Raw genomic sequence first — 19604 nt, 5'->3', positions numbered from 1 at the left:
GACGCATCTGTAACTCCTTGCGACGTGATGCGTCATACTGTAAATATGACGCATCCATCATGTCGTAAGGAGGGCGCACTGAGAAGTGACGCATCGCTGCTTTCACGCAGCGATGCGTCACTTCTCATAAATGAGGCCCTGAGTATTTAAAGAAAATCGCAAATGCCTGATTATTTCATTGGAGATGTTCTATCCCTGTGCGCTGATGTTAAATCTCTTCTTTTCTCACACAAGATGTTGTTGCACACTTCTGGAGGAGCCAGTAATTATTATCGTAATCACGTCTCTTTTGATCCTGCTCGGAATTGGAGGTTTGCAGCAGAGGAAGTGACATCTCGGGAAATTGGCTTTCCTGCAATTTGAGACTGTCTTTGATTCAATGCAGGTCATATCTGGGAATCTTAAACACATTAAAAGTGACTGATAGAGGCCAGGCATGTGCTAAACGTCTGCAGCAATTTCTTCAAAGCGTTACAAAGATTTGGCTACTTAATTCAGAAAGGACTTGAGTGTGGGAGTAAACTGGCTTGAGCATCCCAAGATGTCCTACTTTTAATTGTGTGCAGATTCAAGTTTTCCTACTTGGTCATAAAATGTACTCATTAACTTTAGGCAATAAGAAATATGAGTGAATTAATTTTTTAGTTCAGAGGAGAGCTTCATTTGTGGTAGGATTTATTGAAAAAATAATATAGGAACACATGCACATCCTTTCTGTCACCTAAAGCGCAGGGGACTGAATTACGCCTTATGTTCCAAGCTCAACACTAATTTTAGATCATGTTTATAGACAGCAATAGTTGTCTATAGGCAGACCTATTGTTTTCAATACACAGCTTCTACTTAGAGTGGGCTGTGAATCAGTTCCTTGCTCATAATTGGATAGCTTGTGATATATATTACTTGGCTTCTCCAAATTCGGTAGCCTTCCTTCCAAGTCTTGTGTTTGTCCTGCCCAGAAGCATTTTGGTCTCACAGTTTTCTGATTGAATGAGATATAGCTTTTCACAGAATACTGGATTGCAGTCTTTTTTTGTTTTTTTGTTTAAGCACTCCATAGATATTTTCTGTGTGTTTTTTCTTCACTCCCCCACTCTCTGATGCCCACCACTGTCTGATGCTCCCCACTGTCTGATGCTCCCTGCCGTCATACCATTTTGCATCTCGTTCACGGTCGTTTCTTAATTTTTTTTGTTTCTATTATTTTACGAAGGCCCTGCAGCTGTAAAGTGCCTGCAGGCCATTCGCTCTTTCATCATCCACACCTGCTCTACCCCACCCTTTCTCCTCCTTCATCCTATGTCCTCCATGCAAGCCCCTGACCCCCACAGTGCTACCATGTTGTTCCCCCGCTTGTCACTAGCCAGGCAGGCCAGCGCTCTTGAGTGACTTGCCTTGTTTTCCTAGTTGTATCTGATTTCGGTATAAGAAGCATGTGATGCTCCCACCTCTTCTGAGCAACGATTCCAGCCAGTGCTTTAAATGGGAATAAATAAGTGCAGGAACTCAATAAAATAGGTGTGGCAAGTGGGCGGGGTTAGGGGAGGGGCTAAGGGCAAGATATGATCATACATAATGACTTCTGTACCAGTTGCAGCACCTATCGATGCACACGAGAAATGCGTTTATGTGAATAAAACAGATTAACTCAATAGACATATTGAAGGCCATGATGGCACTTTCACCCGAATGGTCGCTGTACACCTGATTGACAGTGCAGGGTCTGTCTAGAGACCTTGTCCTGTTAATCACAGCGTGACACAAGCCCTCTCAAAGCCCTGTAAGTTTGGGGACATTCAAATGGGCGCTGCTGGAATCTTCACCAGCAACTCTGTAAAAGGCTACTTCAAGGCTCGGTTAATTACATGCTCCTCGGAAGCAGAGCAGAATCTGCCCTGCACTGGAGGAGAAACTAGCCTGCGTCTGCTGTGCTGTGGATCAGGGTACCGGTACTCTCCCTGGCTAGAGAGGAGTGCCAGTACTGACGTCAAAAAAATTCGGAAGTGCCGGTACTCAGTACCAGTGAGTACCGGCCCATTTAAAGCACTGATTCCAGCAACAGCTTGGAGCGTCACCCCACTGGCTCAGCCAGCAGCAGCTGAAAAATAAAACTATATTGATATATTTTTCAGCTTCTGGCTGAGACAGCATGTATGGGGATGGGTGAGGCCGGGCCATGGGAGGGGGTGTAGTGATGTGTATTGCCAACTGCGCATGTCTGTTTGGCCAGACGTCTTAGGCTGGCCAAATAAACATGCAGTTAGGTTTCTCCAACCCAGCTGAACTGCACAGCCGTGTTGTAGAAACAGCACAGTATCCCTATGCCTGAGCGAGCGTTAAACAAGCCCACTCAGGCCGGTCCCTGTGCTGATCTCTTGCACCATGAGAACAGCACGGAGAGTGCACAGGGAGACTATGATGCTGTCCCAGGGGCTGCTGGGATCAGGAAGCAGTAGAGTTCCGGTGCGAGAGGCGGCAGAAGTAGAATCAGGTAAGTTTTCTTATTTTTTTATTTTATTTTATTATTCCACTCCTCCCCCCACCACGCTCACCCAGGTGCCCTGCACACCACTATTTATATGCGTTGGCCGCCACTGAAGGGATCTAGCTGCATTTAATAGAAAATCCACTCAAAAGAAGCTGCAATTCTATCCTCTTAGGTAGTTCATCACCCCCACATTCAGCAGTGCAGTGATGAAGCAGGTGTTGGAATTGCATTTACTATTGAAATGCTTTAAAAATATTTTTTATATACATACATCACGTACCCCACTGAAATATACCTGAATATCCATGCACCTTAACCTAAATGTGCAATGGTACACATATAGGGCCATATGTAGGTAGCCCAATACCGGTCGGTAACGGCCGATTTTCGGTAAAAATCACGTTACCGACCGGTATTCAGGCTTTCTGTATGTAGGGGGGACATTTCAGGATTCGGTAATTTACCGAATCGGTAAAATTACCGAATCGGTAATTTTACAGATTCGGAATCCTGAAATGAGATGTAGGGGGAGTGTGTGGATGTAGTGTGGATTCGTTATTTACCACCAACTGAAAGTTGGTGGTAAATGACGAATGTCTTAGTTAATGCATTATTTGGCCTTTAGATGTGTGCAATGTGGCAGACACACATGCCCTTAGGGCATGTATGTGGGCCACATGTGCACGCATGCAGGAATCAGGGGTGCAACAGGGTGTCACTGTGACAGCCTGCCACCCTTGATTGTGCTCCCCCCATTACCGAATCGGTATTTACCGATTCGGTAATGGTAACTGGCTTCCCATTGATTCCTATGGGCCTCCTGGCCCATAGGAATCAATGGGATACAAGTTACCATTACCGAATCGGTAAATACCGATTCTAAAATACCTACACTTACCGAATCGGTATTTTTCTACCTACATTACATTTACGATTCATAAATACCGAATCGGTAAAATTCGGTATTTAAGAATCGGTAAATGTAATTTACCTACATAAGGCCCATAGATCCTTATGTGCTAATGCATTACGCCATAGACACAGAATAGATAAAACCCTTTAATAAATCAGGCCCATGGTTTCTGGCAGAGACGTTTCACCTGTTTCTCAGTGCTGACAATTTTACTCATTAGGGGCTGATAAAACGACTGGCTAAGAACAGGCTGCCTGTGGATGTTGGGAAGTCTAGGTTACTATTTAAGCTTCTGTGTTTCCCCACTGATAATTAGTGCAGTGGAAAGTCCCGACTAATTATTAACAGATTGCAACATCAACTAGGTGAACAGTGCTCTCTCTATATTGACCTTATATGGAAGAATGCATACTGGTGGAATTACCCCACACAGCTTGCATGATGTTGCTTAATAATGCAGTTAAAGGTAGGAAACTAAAATGGACTGCATGTATTTTCACAGACAAAGCATTAACCCGCTGAGGTATTAAGACCTCTCTATTTTACAAAAGCCACTTCACAAATTGAAAGTGTGTTTTTTATTTTTCTACATTTCAATTAATCAGGTTGAGATGTAGGAATACCTGGGCCACAGATAGATGAGACAGTCATATCTTTAGGCATGATTTGGACAGAAGTGATTGAAGAGGCAGGTAGAGATGAATTGAATGTTAGAGGGAGTGGGGGGTTATTACATTATAAGATAGTCAATTGAGTGACAAATGTGTGAAATACAAGTGGTACTGGTTGATGTGAGGGTACCAAGCCTTTCAACTTTTTGGTGCAAAGGCAACGCAAGGCTGTCTGATGTCCTTTGTCAGTAGGGAGAGATGAACAGTGCCAAAAGGGTTGTTCTAGAATCCAGGCTTCTGAGGTAAGCAAGGCCGGATTGGGAACACAAAGAAGCCCTGGCAATTTTGTAAGACCAGCCCCCACACGGTGCGTGTTGAGCGAGCCTGACCACTACAACGGGAGATGGGGGGATGCAAGTGTGGAGCACTGGCTGGCATCGGGAGGCTGGAAATGAAAGTCAATGGATTATGCTTGCTGCTCTTGTTACTGGTGGCAGATATTGCAGCATGGCTGCAAAAACGGTCCCCAGAAACAAAACCAGCCCCAACCCTGCCAGCACCCCGGCGAAGCACCTGATGCCCGGTACGGCCACCCTGGCCCTGGAGGTAAGAGCCTTTATTGCAACTAGAGGTGGGCGAGCCACTGACAGCTCAAACAGGCTCCAGCTAGATGCCCTGCTCTCGCTCAACTCGAGAGCCTCTTGGATTCTGGTGTGGAGCAATGCATAAATAAACTTTGATGTTTAAAGGAGATAAAGGGATACACATCCAATATCTAAATAGCATAATGTGAAACCATAAAATGAGGGCTCAAACCTGGCTTACCTCCTCGACCAAATTTCGTGATCCTAGGCAAATATTTTATCTTGCCAAGCCTCCTTTTCTTCATTATCACACAATAGCACCTTTAAGTACGTGAGAGCAAGGTGTGCTGTGTGCAAAAAGTATACTTAGGTTTTTTTTAGACTATAATGTTACACAATCTATAATAAGAATCTAGGCCATATATAGAGTACAGATGAAAACTGACTTGCCTCTTAGTTAATAATGGCATTGACGTCAGCGCAGGGGACTGGAATGTATCTAAGGTCATCTTAGGAAGAGGTGTGGCGCAGCAGCCAGGGTGGCTGACGCCGGAACCAGGGACTCATGGTTCGATCGCTGATGGCAGATCAGCCCAGCACCATGTGACTCTGGGCAATAGCTCGCTTAATCTTCCCGACGGCCCCCAGCGCCTTGACGCCCTTGGGTACTTGTTCCCGCTTTACAAATACTGGACATTTACATGTTTAAAACTATAATTTGATATTTACTTCTCAATTCAGTCACATAATCTGACGTATTAGGGCGAAATATTTCCATATGTTACAGAAATACACTGAATTTTGAAGAGAATTGTTCATATTTTTAAAGACGTTTGATGCTAAGTTTACATGCCAACTATTTTCACCGCTTGTCTTGTGCACTTTTAGACCAAGTCAGACCATTGGCTTCCCCTACCTGTTAATTTGTGGGTTCCCCCACCTATAATTACAGCCGTGGTCAAAGCACTTCAATCAGCTCAGTGGACAAGCTCCAACTGATCCAGAAGTCTGTCATCAGAATTCTATAAAGTCACCTGGTTCTGCAATGCAGCAGCTTGGGGAGGTAAGATAGAACACAACAGTCTGCCACATAGAGGTGGTGGTTGTATGACAGAATACTGAGAACAACTATAGTGACTGATATGAATATTATGCAAAACTATCTTAATCAAAAATATTGAGTTTACATACTTTCTATGTAAACTACAAACATGTCATGTTAAAAATACAGTGAAACAGAATAATGCCAAAAAAGTAACAATGTAGGTATTTCTAATACATATTGCATTATAACAAAACTTTACAAAATATAGAGGAAATAATAATATGATTTAGGATAAATCGTTTTTAATAAGTAATATTTAAAATTGAGATGTGTTTATATATATATTATCTACTGGCGGTCGCCAGTAGATAGTTATAGTTAGGACCTATTTTCCATAGGAAATCTGCAACATTCTATTGGGAATATCTTTGGCGCCGATTGACGAATCTTCGCAAAATTTTCCAAACTTTTTGCCAGCTCCGCTCCACTCCTACCCTAAATGTGTCGCGGTGATTCGTCAAGCGGGGGCCGAGAAAAAAGGGGGGTCCCAAAACGCGTTTCCCCATGCAATTTCCCATAGTATCTGTTGTCGCAGCTACAGCCCGAACCGCTGAATGGAATGACACCAAATTTGGCAAAGAGGTAGTCCTCAGTTCGGACTCGTGCCTTTTGCATAAATGGTGTGAATCCGTTCAGTAGTTCCTGAGAAAATTAGAGTTAAAAGTACATAAATATCTATGGCCGCGGAGGATCCGCGGACCGTACCCGCACCGTAAGCGCACCCTCCCCGACCCAAGCGCGCACCCTCCCGATCGCGCGCTGAATGCTAATTGGCTGTCGAGTGTCTCTCTACATTCGAAACCAGGAACTGTTGGCGCCCATTTTCTGCCTCGGTAGAAGCGAGGCTGAAGAAGCAAGGGGAAAAAGTGTGTAAAACATATAAAGGGGGCAGAGTGGAAATACTCTGACCCTCTAGAGGTGCTTAGGGGGTCCTAGAAGGACCCCCTGGGGCCCCCCTTAAAAAAAAAACGGCGAAATGCGCGCACGGTGCGCGCATCCTATCGCGTTGGGTGCACGGATTCTCTCGCATTGGGTGAGCGGTTCCTAACGCGTTGGGTGCGCGGATCCCAAAAACATGGAAAAAAAAAAAAAAAAAAAGTTTTGAACATATAGTTAAAAAAATATTTTGAAAAATATAAAAAAATATGTTTGAAATACCCATTAAGTTCAAATAATATTTTTTAATTTTTAAAAGAATTAATTGAAAAAATAAGTTTAAAAAATGGTGATAAAAAAGTATTTTTGTGTCAGTACCTCAATGGATGATTGGCGGTGTGTGAGTGTCTATATAGGTGTATAAATGCACAGAGTGACTGTAAGTAAGAGTGACTGTACAGGTGAGTGAGTGGACATGTATGTAGACCTAAAAGTCAATGAGTGGGTGTGTAGTTATTGGTATTGGAGTATCTATGGTTGTCAAAATGGCCGTTTGAAATTTTGAGTCGGTGTATCAAAGGTTATATTAGGGTGTGAGAAGATGCACTAATTTATCACATGGTTGACGTCATCAGTGATGTAATTTGAGATGTCATCAGTGATGTCATGAGTGATGTCACAGACCATGTCATGAGTGATGTAATATGTGACGTCATCAGCAGTGCATTGCGGGGGCGCGAGTTATAGTTAGCTGAACTAACTATCACAGGGGAATTTCTAGGGTTTTGTACGAGGGAAATGTCCAGCTAACTATAACGCCCCTGAAACCTATGGTTTTTTCAGTGAATTTCTAAGGTTTTTTAAATGTAATTCCTAACTATAACATGCCTGGCCCTGAAACCTATGGTGTAATGTGGAACTAACAGCCGTAACATATAAAGACTTACCTTTTAAATGAACTTTATTTACCAGAATGCAATGTGCGGATACGCCCACTTGGCGAGACTAAGAAACTGCTATTTAGAGAGGCGGCATTCTGTTTGTTCACATTTGCCAAAACACCTGTGATCAAGGGCACGAGATGCTCGAAACGCGTAAGGAGTGATAATATTGGCTGATGAATTCAGAGCGTTTGTTGGTTTGAAAATAGGACTGCCTTGAAGGAACAAAGTAATAAACAAGGTGTGTGGCTCTCCAAGTCTGGTGCTTTTGTGTGGAATTGAATTGCGGCCTACCAGGGTCGCGGCGAGCTCCCCTGCGAAAAAAGCAGTGTCCAGCGAGTTATTTAACAATGCGATATGGAGCCTTGTTGTTTTCTGCACTGAAGGATCAATACAGTCCTGCCACAACCGCAGATTGCACGGAAACCTACTGAGGTAGTTGAAATTGTGTAATGTGGAACTAACAGCCGTAACATATACAGACTTACCTTTTAAATGAACTCTATTTACCAGAATGCAATGTGCGGACACGCCCACTTGGCGAGACTAAGAAACTGCTATTTAGAGAGGCGGCATTCTGTTTGTTCACATTTGCCAAAACACCTGTGATCAAGGGCACGAGATGCTCGAAACGCGTAAGGAGTGATAATATTGGCTGATGAATTCAGAGCGTTTGTTGGTTTGAAAACAGGACTGCCTTGCAGGAACAAAGTAATAAACAAGGTGTGTGGCTCTCCAAGTTTGGTGCTTTTGTGTGGAATATATATATATATATACATATATAGATTGCAAAAACATTAAATCAATATATTTGTTTTTTACATCTTTTTATTATAACATACTCAACATAGAAATACAATTCAACATGGATCAATAGCAGGGAGCACAGTGAAATCAAGATACATATTGGTACAATAGGATAATGTTTGGAGATCACAGGGCGGGGGGATATCACAATCAAGGTTACAAGGGGGAGTACATATATTGCTACGGTATCCATTCCAGGAAGCCCAAATCTTAGACCATTTCTGGGGACCGTCCCGAGCTGTGTATACTGTCTTTTCCCTCAACATACACCAATCGAGGTCTTTCTTCCAATCCGCAACTTTAGGAGCATGTGGCACTCCCCAGAGTTGGGCAATGTTTTTTTTGGCGATCATGCAGCCTAGTGTGACCCATTGTGTGGCATGTGTGTTAAGGTTGGTGGGTTCCCAGATGTTAAGCAGGCATCTAGGGGCTTCCGGCTTAATCTCGACTTCCAGTGTTTCGCTCATTTTTCCGTGAATTTTGCGCCAATACTCCTGGATTGGGTCGCAGTGCCATATTATGTACATGAACGTGCCCATGTGTGTCAATTGGGGACCCGTGATGTAAATTCTATGCAGTATCTTTAGTTGCACCAGGCGGAGAAGCGCAGGGATGGCGACAGTTTTGGGGGAGGAGACTGCAACCTGCCAGTTTTCGTCATCTAACTCGACCCCATCTTCTACCCATTTCTCTCGTAGGGACAGCAGGGGATCGTCCATGTTATTAATGAGTTTTCTGTAAGTCAGGGAAATAGCTTTTCCAGGTAGATGGCCATCTAATAATCTGTACTCTAGTGGAGAATAGTCAGGTGGGGAGGAGTCACGGGGCAATGCTGTTTGCAGTGCGTGTCGAATTTGCAGGTACCGAAAATGCTCCGAGTCTGCCATAGTGTATTACGTTGGAGGGAGTCGAAGGGCCTCACGTCATTTTTGTCCCAGAGGTCGCTAATGTAGGAGATGCCAATTAAGTCCCACTTATCAAAGCCCTTGGCATTGCCCAGGTCTCTTAGCCTCTGGGAGTCCCTGAGGCAAGAGTCAGTCTATTGCTCCAGCCTAGTGATGCATTCGCCGAGTGCCACCTCTTGACGGTGTGGTTGGTGGGACCGGCAAGAGGGTACCTATTCGGCTTGGAGTATAGGGCTCGGGTATAGGTTCCATTTGGAACTAGCCATCTGTCCATATTGAACCACGGGTCGTCGGGTCGGCCATAGATGCCGTGAATTATTGCAATAAGATGTGCTGCCCAATAATATTTCTTGATGTCGGGCAAACCGATGCCCCCATCGTACCAGCTGAGCATAAGTTTTTGTAAAGCGATACGTGGCCTCCCATCCCAGAGAAGGTCCGACTGGAGACCTTCTATTTCTTTAAAATAAGAAATTGTGAACGGGGTCTTCCGAGTTTTGGAGGACATAAAGGAAGCGGGGCAGGGACATCATTTTAAAAAGGGTCGCCTTGCCCAGCAAAGATTGTGGACGGGATTTCCAGTTTGCAATATCACGTCTGAGCCTTTGTAGCGGAGGAACAAGGTTACGGGCAAATCGGAGTGAGCTATCAAGAGAAATTAATATACCCAGGTATTTGAAGCCTTCTGAAACTATTGGTATGGGGCAGTTTCGGGGTTACAGAGGGGGTTCTCCACAGAGGACATATAGGAGAGATTTCTGCCAATTAATACGGAACCCGGAGTATCTGACAAAAATGGCCCAGATGTCAAATACTGCAATAAGGGACCTCTTGGGGGATGCAAGATATAGAAGGATGTCGTCAGCATATAAGGAGATACGATCTTCCCAACCTGCAGACCATCTTAGACCACGGATCATTACGTCCTTTCGAATCCAGGCCGCAAGGGGCTCGAGGGCCAAAGCGAATAATAAGGGAGAGAGGGAGCATCCCTGACGGGTCCCTCGGCTAAGTACAAAGGTATCTGATTTTTTGTTGTTCACGACTACCTGTGCCATCGGGAAGCTGTACAGCAAGCGCACCCACTGGCTGAAACCCGGTCCAAATCCCAACTTTGTGAGTACAGCGAAGAGATAAAGCCACTCGATTGTGTCGAAAGCCATAGTGGCATCTAGAGAGACTACAACAGCATCTTCGCGAATGGTAGGTGCCCTGCCCAAGACCCCATGGACTCTGAGCAGGTTCAAAGCAGTGTTTCTCCTGGGCATAAACCCCGATTGATCCGGGTGTACCAGATCGCCTATTACCTTAATCAGCCTATTTGCAAGCACTTTGGCTAAGATTTTAGGTTCTGCATTAAGAAATGAAATAGGGCGGTAGGAAGCGCAGTCCGTTTTGGGTTTCCCCTCCTTGTGAATTGGGACAATAGTTGCAATTCTTTGATCCAGGGGCAGCGACCCCTGTTCTCGGCGTTCTCGAACTTAGATTTCAAGTATCGGGCTAGTAGGGTATGAAGAGCCTCCGGTGGGGGATCAGAATTAACGTCTTGCTCGAGACAATAAATCTCTTGCTCTACGTCGAAGATGTCTCGTAGTTTGTCTTTTTTGGATCCCGCTATTAAGGAGAGAGCCTCACCCCGGACCACAGTTTTAAAGGCCTCCCACAATGTTTGCGGAGAGTCAACAGTGTGGCCGTTCTCCAAAAAGTAGTTGTCGATGGATTTGATCAGGTCTTTGCGTATTTTTGGGCTTTTTAGATACGAGGGATTGATTGGGGCAGCATGTCCAACCTGGGAGTGGTCAAGAACAATATAGACCCAAAGGGGGGAGTGGTCGGAAATGTCCCTAGCTAGATGCCGTATATCGTGGATATCTGTAACCTATGGGGCAGGGACTACTATATAGTCCAAGCGAGAGAGGCTGTTGTGGGCCCCTGAGTGGAAAGTGTGTTCTCCAACCATCCACCATTGCCTCCAACAAGCTAGAGAAGGAGTGTGCAGTGTGGGGGACTGTGCGAGGGGGGTGCCTGTCCAGTGAGCCCGATATTATGGAGTTGAAGTCGCCACCAAGCACAAGGTGCCCTTTCGGTAGTGCTAGCAGTACTGTGATGAGGTCAGAAAATGCTGTGGCCTGTAACCCTGGAGGTGCGTAAATTGACATGAAAGTAATAGTTCGTCCCTCCCAGGTGCCCGTAATACCAACATATCTGCCACGGTCATCCACATGAGTGGATGTAGGCGACAGGGGGAATGATTTATTTTGCATGATGCCCACCCCTCTGGAATTAGATGCAAAACCTGCGTGTGCATCCATCGAGTAGCCCCATCTATGCATAGCTTTACAAGTGTTACCAATGAGGTGAGTTTTCTGAAGCAATACAATATCCGGTGACAACCTCTTGACATATTGCAATACTATACTCCGCTTGATTTTGTCCCCCAACCCATTAACATTCCAACTTAAGATTCTAACTTCCTTGTTACGCTGTACACCCATTGATCTGTATGTGGAGTGCAGCAGCAACCTCTGCCCTCTGCTACAGGATAGGACCGCACCATTGAAATATTGTTGAGAATAGTAAACAAAAAACCACAGAACAACTAAACAAAATATTCCAACCCAACAACCCCCAACCCCGCAGCCCTGCCCTCTGGGCTCAAAACTGCCCATCAAAAAACTCGCAGAGTGCCTGTCGCCCCAAAAGATTTCAAAGGAAGAAAATATAAAACCTGAGGGGGAAAGCAGTGGGCTCCGTGTCCTTGCCCTATGATACATCACTATCACACCATTATTAAACAAATATCACAAGACCATAGATAAGTCAGTAGTCCCCTTTAAGTAAGATACCGTTAGCGCCCCTCCCTAACCCACCCGCACCAGTTGCTCCCCCAACTCTCAAAAAAAGGGGGGCGCCATTGTCTAGGACTCCACCTCAGGCCGGTTTACTGTCCGCATGTCCCCCGGCTCCTCGCTCAGTTGGGTTTTTAGTCCCTCGGTAGTCAATCCAGTCCGCAACTGCCTCAGGTCGATCAAAAAAACATGTTCTCTCCTCCGCCTCCACCCGGAGGCGGGCCAGGAACAGCATTGAGTATTTCAGGCCCCTCTCTCTCAGGTCGCGTTTGACGGACAGGAATGATCTCCTCTGTTTCTGCACCCTTTGCGTGAAGTCAGGGAAAAAGGAGATATCTGTATTTTCATAGCGGAGGGGGCACTGGCCCTGGAGTTTTGGAGGATCACATCTCTGTCCCGATAGTTGATGACTCGAGCCAGCATGGGCCGCGGGGTAGCGCCCGGTTTGAGTCAGCCGCCCGGGACCCTGTGGGCCCGCTCTATCACAAAAAATTTGCTGAGGCCCTTGGGTTGCAAGTGCTTGAGAATAAAGTCTTCGACAAACAGGTCTGGAGTTTGCCCCTCCGATTTCTCTAGAACTCCTACGATGAGGAGATTGTTACGGCAAAGTCGGCCTTCGTAGTCATCCAGCTTGAGGTCTGTGAGATTCCGAGAGTCTTGTAGTTCCTGGACCTCCATTTGCAACGTCACCCACTAGGCTAGTAGTCGTATTTCCACCTGCTTCACCTTTTCATTAAGCTTCCCCATGTCGGCCCTAATAAGATTGATGTCTTTTGGATTGATGTCGATGGTCACTGAGTCCAAGGGGGTCTTGACACCTGTTATGGCCCCCATGACGTCTTTAAGGGAAAGCTCCTGCTACTCTTCCCCAGGGTTTCCTCGTGTGGTTTCCTCAGAAGGACGGCCCGCTGAAAGTCTTTGGACACCGTGTATCGGTCCAGCTTGTTAGTTTGGACTGGCTTCGGTCCCCTGGTCCCAGACTCCTTAGTGCGCTCCATTGTAGTGTCCGAGGTGAGTCACAGATGGATGCAGGTTATAGGGGGTGGGTGAAGTAATGTCCTCTGCTCCCAGGTAGGTTTAATGGGAGTGACACGGAGAGTCTCGCACACTATCCCGTTCACCCCAGGATTAGAGCCACAGCAGTTAGGCAGATCAAGGGGATCACAAGCCAAGAGACATCTCTCAGCCCCGAAGGGTGAGTCTCACCAGACACTAGAAGCACCCGCTACAGGTCAAACCACTGATGATCCCACCAGCGAGAAGAGAAGATGCAGGGGGCCGGCGGATCCCCAGGGGGAGGTCGTGGGTAAACAACCAATTGGAAAGGCAGAAAAAGAGAGTCCACTTACGGAGTAGTGCCACCTCCTGTGAACATTCCGTGGTCGGCGCTCTTCAAGTCGCCTCGAGTTGGTGTGTAAGTGGATGTCACCAGTGCATCCCGGCAAGGCCACAATCGCCGCTTTTAACGTATTAAATCAATAATTAAGAGATTTTCTTAATACATTACATTAAAAAAGGCAAAATATTAACAATAACATAAACATAAAAGGTAACACACATATATAACCAACAAATATATGTGATCTAATTTAAACATTACAATTAATATTTATGTTTTAATTAAGGTTGTGAACTATGTAAATAATATAAATAGAACAAAGATAAAAACAATATATAAATAATTAAAAATGCATTAATATTAACAGTAATTAAAATGCAACAATCAAAAACATATTTTAATACAAATTTATATCACATAAAATTAATATATAAAAAAAATTACATTCCAAATAAAAAGAACATTTGTATAGAAATAATGTCAACATAAAAAAAAAATTAAAATAAGAACAATAAAAAAGAAACAATAGTAGCAAAATGTATTAATTTAACTCAAAGCAGAAGTAGGAAGGAGTTACACTTAGAAGGGTTAACATCTACTATTCCCACTCCAGTGTAAACAGAAGCTGGACAGGTGGTGTACTTTGGAGGAGTTAATTTTCAATTTCCACTCAACATTAGCAAAATCAGGGAGTGTTTTGCCACCTTGGAGGGGTGACATTTACTATTCCCACTGCAATCTACACATCTGTAGGGAAAGTGTTGGACTTTGGAGGGGTTAGATTGACTATTTCTTCTTCAATCTAAGTAACAGTAGGTCAAATGTTGGACTTTGGAGGAGTTAGATTTATTATTCCCACTCCAATCCAAGCAACAGTAAGGAAAGTATTGAACTTGGGAGAGCTTCGATTTACTATTCCCACTCCAATTTAAGCAAACACTTGTAAAGTGTTGGACTTAGAAATATACTAACCCTGAGCGTAGTTCGCGAAGTAGCTCTACGCGTAGCTACGCAAAGTGCACTTCGCAAGCTATGCGTAGCACTTCGCGAATGGCATAGTACCCTGTTCGCACTGTGCAAGATGCCGTTTTCAATGATTGCTCAGTGCGGACAAGCATCCGGCACTGTGCAATCATTGAAAACAGTATCTTGCACAGTGCGAGCTGTAGTTTTCTGCCACTCGAGTAGATTTTTACTCAAGCAGCAGTTTTCTCAACGCAGACTGGTAGTTTCTCATCGCGAGCGGTCACGAGCATACGCGACCACTCGCAATGAGAAACCTGACCTCCTCGCGTTGAGAATCTCGCCGGGAGGTTTATTTTCCACGCGCGCGATCGGCAACTTGATGTTGGTGATCGCGAAAGAGGAAAAAGTCTCGCCGGGATGTCATTTTGCTTACTCGCGGTCGCCAACTTGATGTTGAGGACCGCGAGCAAGCAAAAAATGACTGCTGCACTACGCTACGCGTGTTTGCACTGTGCTACGTGCAATTCGCGTAGTGAGAAGTAGCGAAAACTTCGCAAACTACGCGAGCATTGCGTAGTGCTTTGCCCAGGCTTAAAATATACCATTTCAACTCCTATTAGTTTCTAACAAAATTTTCAAATACCTAACAACATAAAATTATTAAAATATATTCAAAATAAAAATACACAGTATATAAATTTAAGTCAAACTTTAATAATCAAGAAATGTACTACAAAACAATAAATGGCTTTAAAATACACTTCTCTCCCTACTGCCCCAAAATATCCACAAAAACCAACTTACAAACAACAATAAAAACATTAAAATAGTTGTATCTCCTTGCATCAACCACCCAGCCGATGGCATAGGTCATACGAACCGGAGCTCCTACCTTGTGAACGCCATCCGGCACTATCCTGCTTATTCTTTTGGATAGGGGGGATCTACTCTATGCTGCTAGTTCCCCCTGGCTCCACTACATGCGTTATTGGGGCATTGATGGTGCATTGAGGCGACACAGAGTTCCTGGCAGCCCCCTGAAAGAGCTGTGGGTCAGCAACTCCAAAATGGGGGACAGGGGCCACGCAACTATACCAGATGTGGCTGAGGCAAGACCCTGGCCTGAGCCAGACCTTGGAACTGCACACCTGTATTAGAAACCCAACAGCTGCCACCAACCCCCGGCAGTGGGGGCTGCCGCCACAGTAACTATTACCAGAGGGCCAAGAGGGAAGCGTGCTTCCTGGTGGCGGCCTACTGTGGGAGGGAGAGAGAGGTCGAGTTACAACTAGTGAGCCCGGAGAGCAAAGCGGTGAGCAACAAAGGAGTGCGCATGCACCTACTGCATTGCTTGACAACCACCCTCGGGGCTGTGTCCCGGACGCTGCGAGGCGCTGAGACCCCAAGACAAACTGGGACTGCGGATGGATGCTGAGCAGTGCTAAGCCTCCTGCACTGTTTCTGCTGCAGCAACTGCTCCTCGGGAGCTGAGGGGGGGGGCTGATTGCCAGCGGCATACCAGAAGAAAGAGCAAGAGATGAGAGGTTGGCAGCTAGGCCAGGAGAACTAAGCGATTTGCAGCAAGCTTGCCCCTGTCGCGTTTCTGGTGATCCCCCCCCCCCCCCAGGAGCAGCGCCCCGGGCACCTTGCAGTACTGGGACCTCTGAAACACACTGGAAATGCAGATGGGCGTTAAGTGGATTGAGCTCCCTGAGCTGCTCTGCCCCCCAACATCTGGCTGGCGGCCTGCTGAAGCCGCACCTGAGAGTAACTCATGGCTGCCTGCCACCTACAGTGCTCTGGACTCCTTTGGCATTTGCCATACATTAGCTACAGGGTGTTATTATTTCTCCTTCTCTTTCCATATTGGAGGGGCCGCTGCTTTGAGTCCGAGGGTGAGAAGACGCTGCTGGGTGAGCTGGCAAGCCTGTTGGCACCGCAGCTGCCGAGGCCTGGCGCCTATAACTTTCTGCACTAAATACTGCTCAATTGAGGCGAGCAAAACACTATTGGACATTGTTTTAATATTTCTATGATCAAGGTGCCTTGTCCGCTGGTGATTGCCTTTTTCCCCCCCTGGACCTGGTGGGGAACAGGGGCCCCTGGCGAGACTTGATGCTCCGATTGCATGCTACCCATTGTACACAATTATTATCCTGAGTCACCTAACCTGCCAAGCTCTTCCCACAGACCCTGGTGGGTCACCAGGCCCTGCATTACAGCCTCCTGGGACTGACTCTTGTGGCGGGTGTCATTTTGCTGCAAAACGTGGCACTGACAGCACATACTGAACTCTGCAAGAGATACCCTGAAGCCGCATCTAAAGACATCCTGTGTCGCATCTCAGACTCCCGCATCTTGGCTCTCTGAGACCGTACTCTGCATTCTTGGCACACACCCCTCCCCCTCACTGGGCCGACGCACTCCTAGTTCTGAGCCACAGAGATAAGAATGTACTTCTTTACTTGTTTCATACCCCATGGCTCGCCTAACATCATGGGAAAGGTGTCCTGGAAAAAGGACCCAGACACTGGGGGTCCAACCATGAGCAATTTTTTATGGGAAGATGGGGCACCTGTCCTACAATCAGGACTTCTGGAAGGCCCCACTTTCCAAAATATTCTGCAGCCCATGACAGCCTCCAGGAAAGTGTAAGAGACGAAGATTGACACACTGATGGCAGACATTGGACTCCTGAAAGATGACCACCAATGCCTGGCAGTTTCAGTCAATATGGTAGAAAGAGAATTGGCGGATATCCCCTCAGACCTAGTGACAATGAAAGAGTGACTTACCAATATGGAAGAAAGATTCAGACACTGGAATTCAGGGCAGAGGACACTGATAACAGATCGTGATGCAATAACATCCGGGTGATAGGGTTACGAGAACTTGTGGAGGGGAGTAGCGTGCTGGACTGCCTAGAATGATGGTTGCGCAAAGAAGTGATGCCAGAAGATCTCTCCCCATTTAATATACTGGAAAGGGCACATAGGGTACCAGGGTGACCCCTGCCACCGGGGGTGCCACCCTGGCCACTTGTGGGCAGACTGTGGCACTATAAAGACTGGGACCACATTTTGGGTCAAGTCAGGCAGAGGTGAGACCTCAGAGTTGAAAATAGCAAAATTAAGATTTTCCTGGATTTCACTAGGGAAGTGCAAAAGCAGGGTTCCACATTTCTGGATGTGAATCGGAGCCTCCACCAACTGGGTCTGCCCTAAGTCATAATGTTTCCTGCCCTGCAGTTTTTCCAGACCCCACAGGAGGTGTGGGAATGGACTGATCTGCACCTGCAGCCAGGTCCTAGCCTGCGACGAAAATTCACAAGGTCCAGATCACAGCACACAGCTAAATGCAATAACAGGGTGGCCCCCTCCAGGGAGGAAGACCAACAGGAACAGCAGAGAGCAGTGGAGGTGGTTGCAAAATGAGTGGCAGCAGTGTGATCCCAGCACCCTCAGCGGGAGATGCTAACACTCAAGATTCAGGCTCTGACCACAGATCCAGCTCATTTGGGACTCAGACATTGGTACTGCCTAAAGTGACAGCCGGAACTGCTGACTAGCTTATATAATACAGGTGCCATGCATTAAGAATTAAGCTCTTTGTCTGGGCTTATTAAGGACATACTGCGGGTATTGGGAGGGTTACTGGGTAGTCATTCTGGCCCCATGTGCCTAGGGCTCCTCCTTTTTTACCAGTGGCTGGATGGAGGACAGCCTGGCAAGGTTCTCCCAGATAGTTACAACCCCTCTGTGGTACACGGGGGTTCATCCGCAATTGTTTGCGGTTTGACCGCAAGTTTGGATGAGGGGTCATTACCTACTTGTCCTGGATGTGGGAGTTGGGTTGACTGTTGTTTAATTGTTGGAGGGGGTTTTGTGAGTTGTAACCCGTGGGTGATCTACTATATATCCCAACACTAGATGAGTGAGTTAGACTATGGAATTGGGACCCAGTGGTGGTTGATTTAGAATATTAAACACACAAAAGTGCCCTCGGGTCTGGGGTCGCACAAGGCGAGGGTGTGCGTGGAGCTGACTATGCTAGGAAGGAGGGGGGAATCCCTTTTCAGGACGGTTTCCCTCACACACCAGAGGTGTCATGCTTCATCATAGGGATACCTCCTTGTGTTACGAGTATAGTCGTGACACGGGCCACAACTCCCTTGCTGCTGAAGGGTGGTCATAAAACCCAATGTGAGCAATGTGTGTGGTAGATGGAGTGCAGTGCTGGATAAACAGTGGTTATAACTAGCTACGAGGTTAGTCTAAAACAGTTTATTGATGCTACCTGGTGCTAGGATTAAAACTAAGTAGTGAGTACTGCAACTGCCGACATTAGAGGTTGTTTCGCTAGCAAGTGATCGACATGTTTCTGCCTGTTGACCTACACAAGTGTCATGGCTTTTGTCAGGATCACTTAATAAAGCTACTGCGACCTAAGTGAGGAATAGTTAAAAACGTGTTGATGAATCTTTGTGTATATGGAAATACTTAAACCAGTGATCTGGCAGTTCTCCAGATTCACCGGTAAGACCTGTGAAAAACATAAACAACATACCACGCTGTTAAAGCAGGATCATACGGAATAGCATAGTTGGACCACACTTATGAGTCCAAATGGACAAATGCATGCAAAATGTACAGGGGTGTCATGCTTTATGCAGCAGAGCTAGTGTATCACTTTGCTTACTCTTCCTAGTTTCTGTGTCACTCACCTGCAATAGTCAGGGATATTACCACATCTATCGCTGGCGGGTAGCCAATGGGTTCAAATGCCTATCCAACCTAATCAGTGAAGGGTGGGGCCTTAGGGATCAAAAAAGTAGTGTCCAAATACTAGAAGACAAACCTCCAGCGGTCAAGCAATTAGTAGATTAATAGAGACAAATGAAGGTCTGTGTACCTCAAAGAAAAGAGAACCAATGAAGGATCCCTTACATCAGCAAAACTAAGACTTCTTAACCCCTTTAGGCTCATTTCAGTTTCACTTTCTATGTGCTATCTCAGACCCCAGAGCACGTAGAAAGACGGGAGAAGTATCATTGGATAGGGAAGAATCTCCAGTGGATCCCTGCATGGGGATCGCCCCAGGAGGGCGATCCCCAAGCAGGGATCCACCCACTAGACACCAGGGAGGGGGGAGTGGCCCCTTGAGCAAGGGCCTTTGCTCCCACCAAAACAATTTGGGCAAATTCATCCTTTCTGCCCCCCC

This window comes from Triturus cristatus, chromosome 5_2 (genome assembly GCF_964204655.1).
Source record: "Triturus cristatus chromosome 5_2, aTriCri1.1, whole genome shotgun sequence".
Lineage (NCBI taxonomy): Eukaryota > Metazoa > Chordata > Amphibia > Caudata > Salamandridae > Triturus > Triturus cristatus.
The sequence above is the reverse complement of the archived record's forward strand: the minus strand, read 5'-3'. Positions refer to the sequence as shown.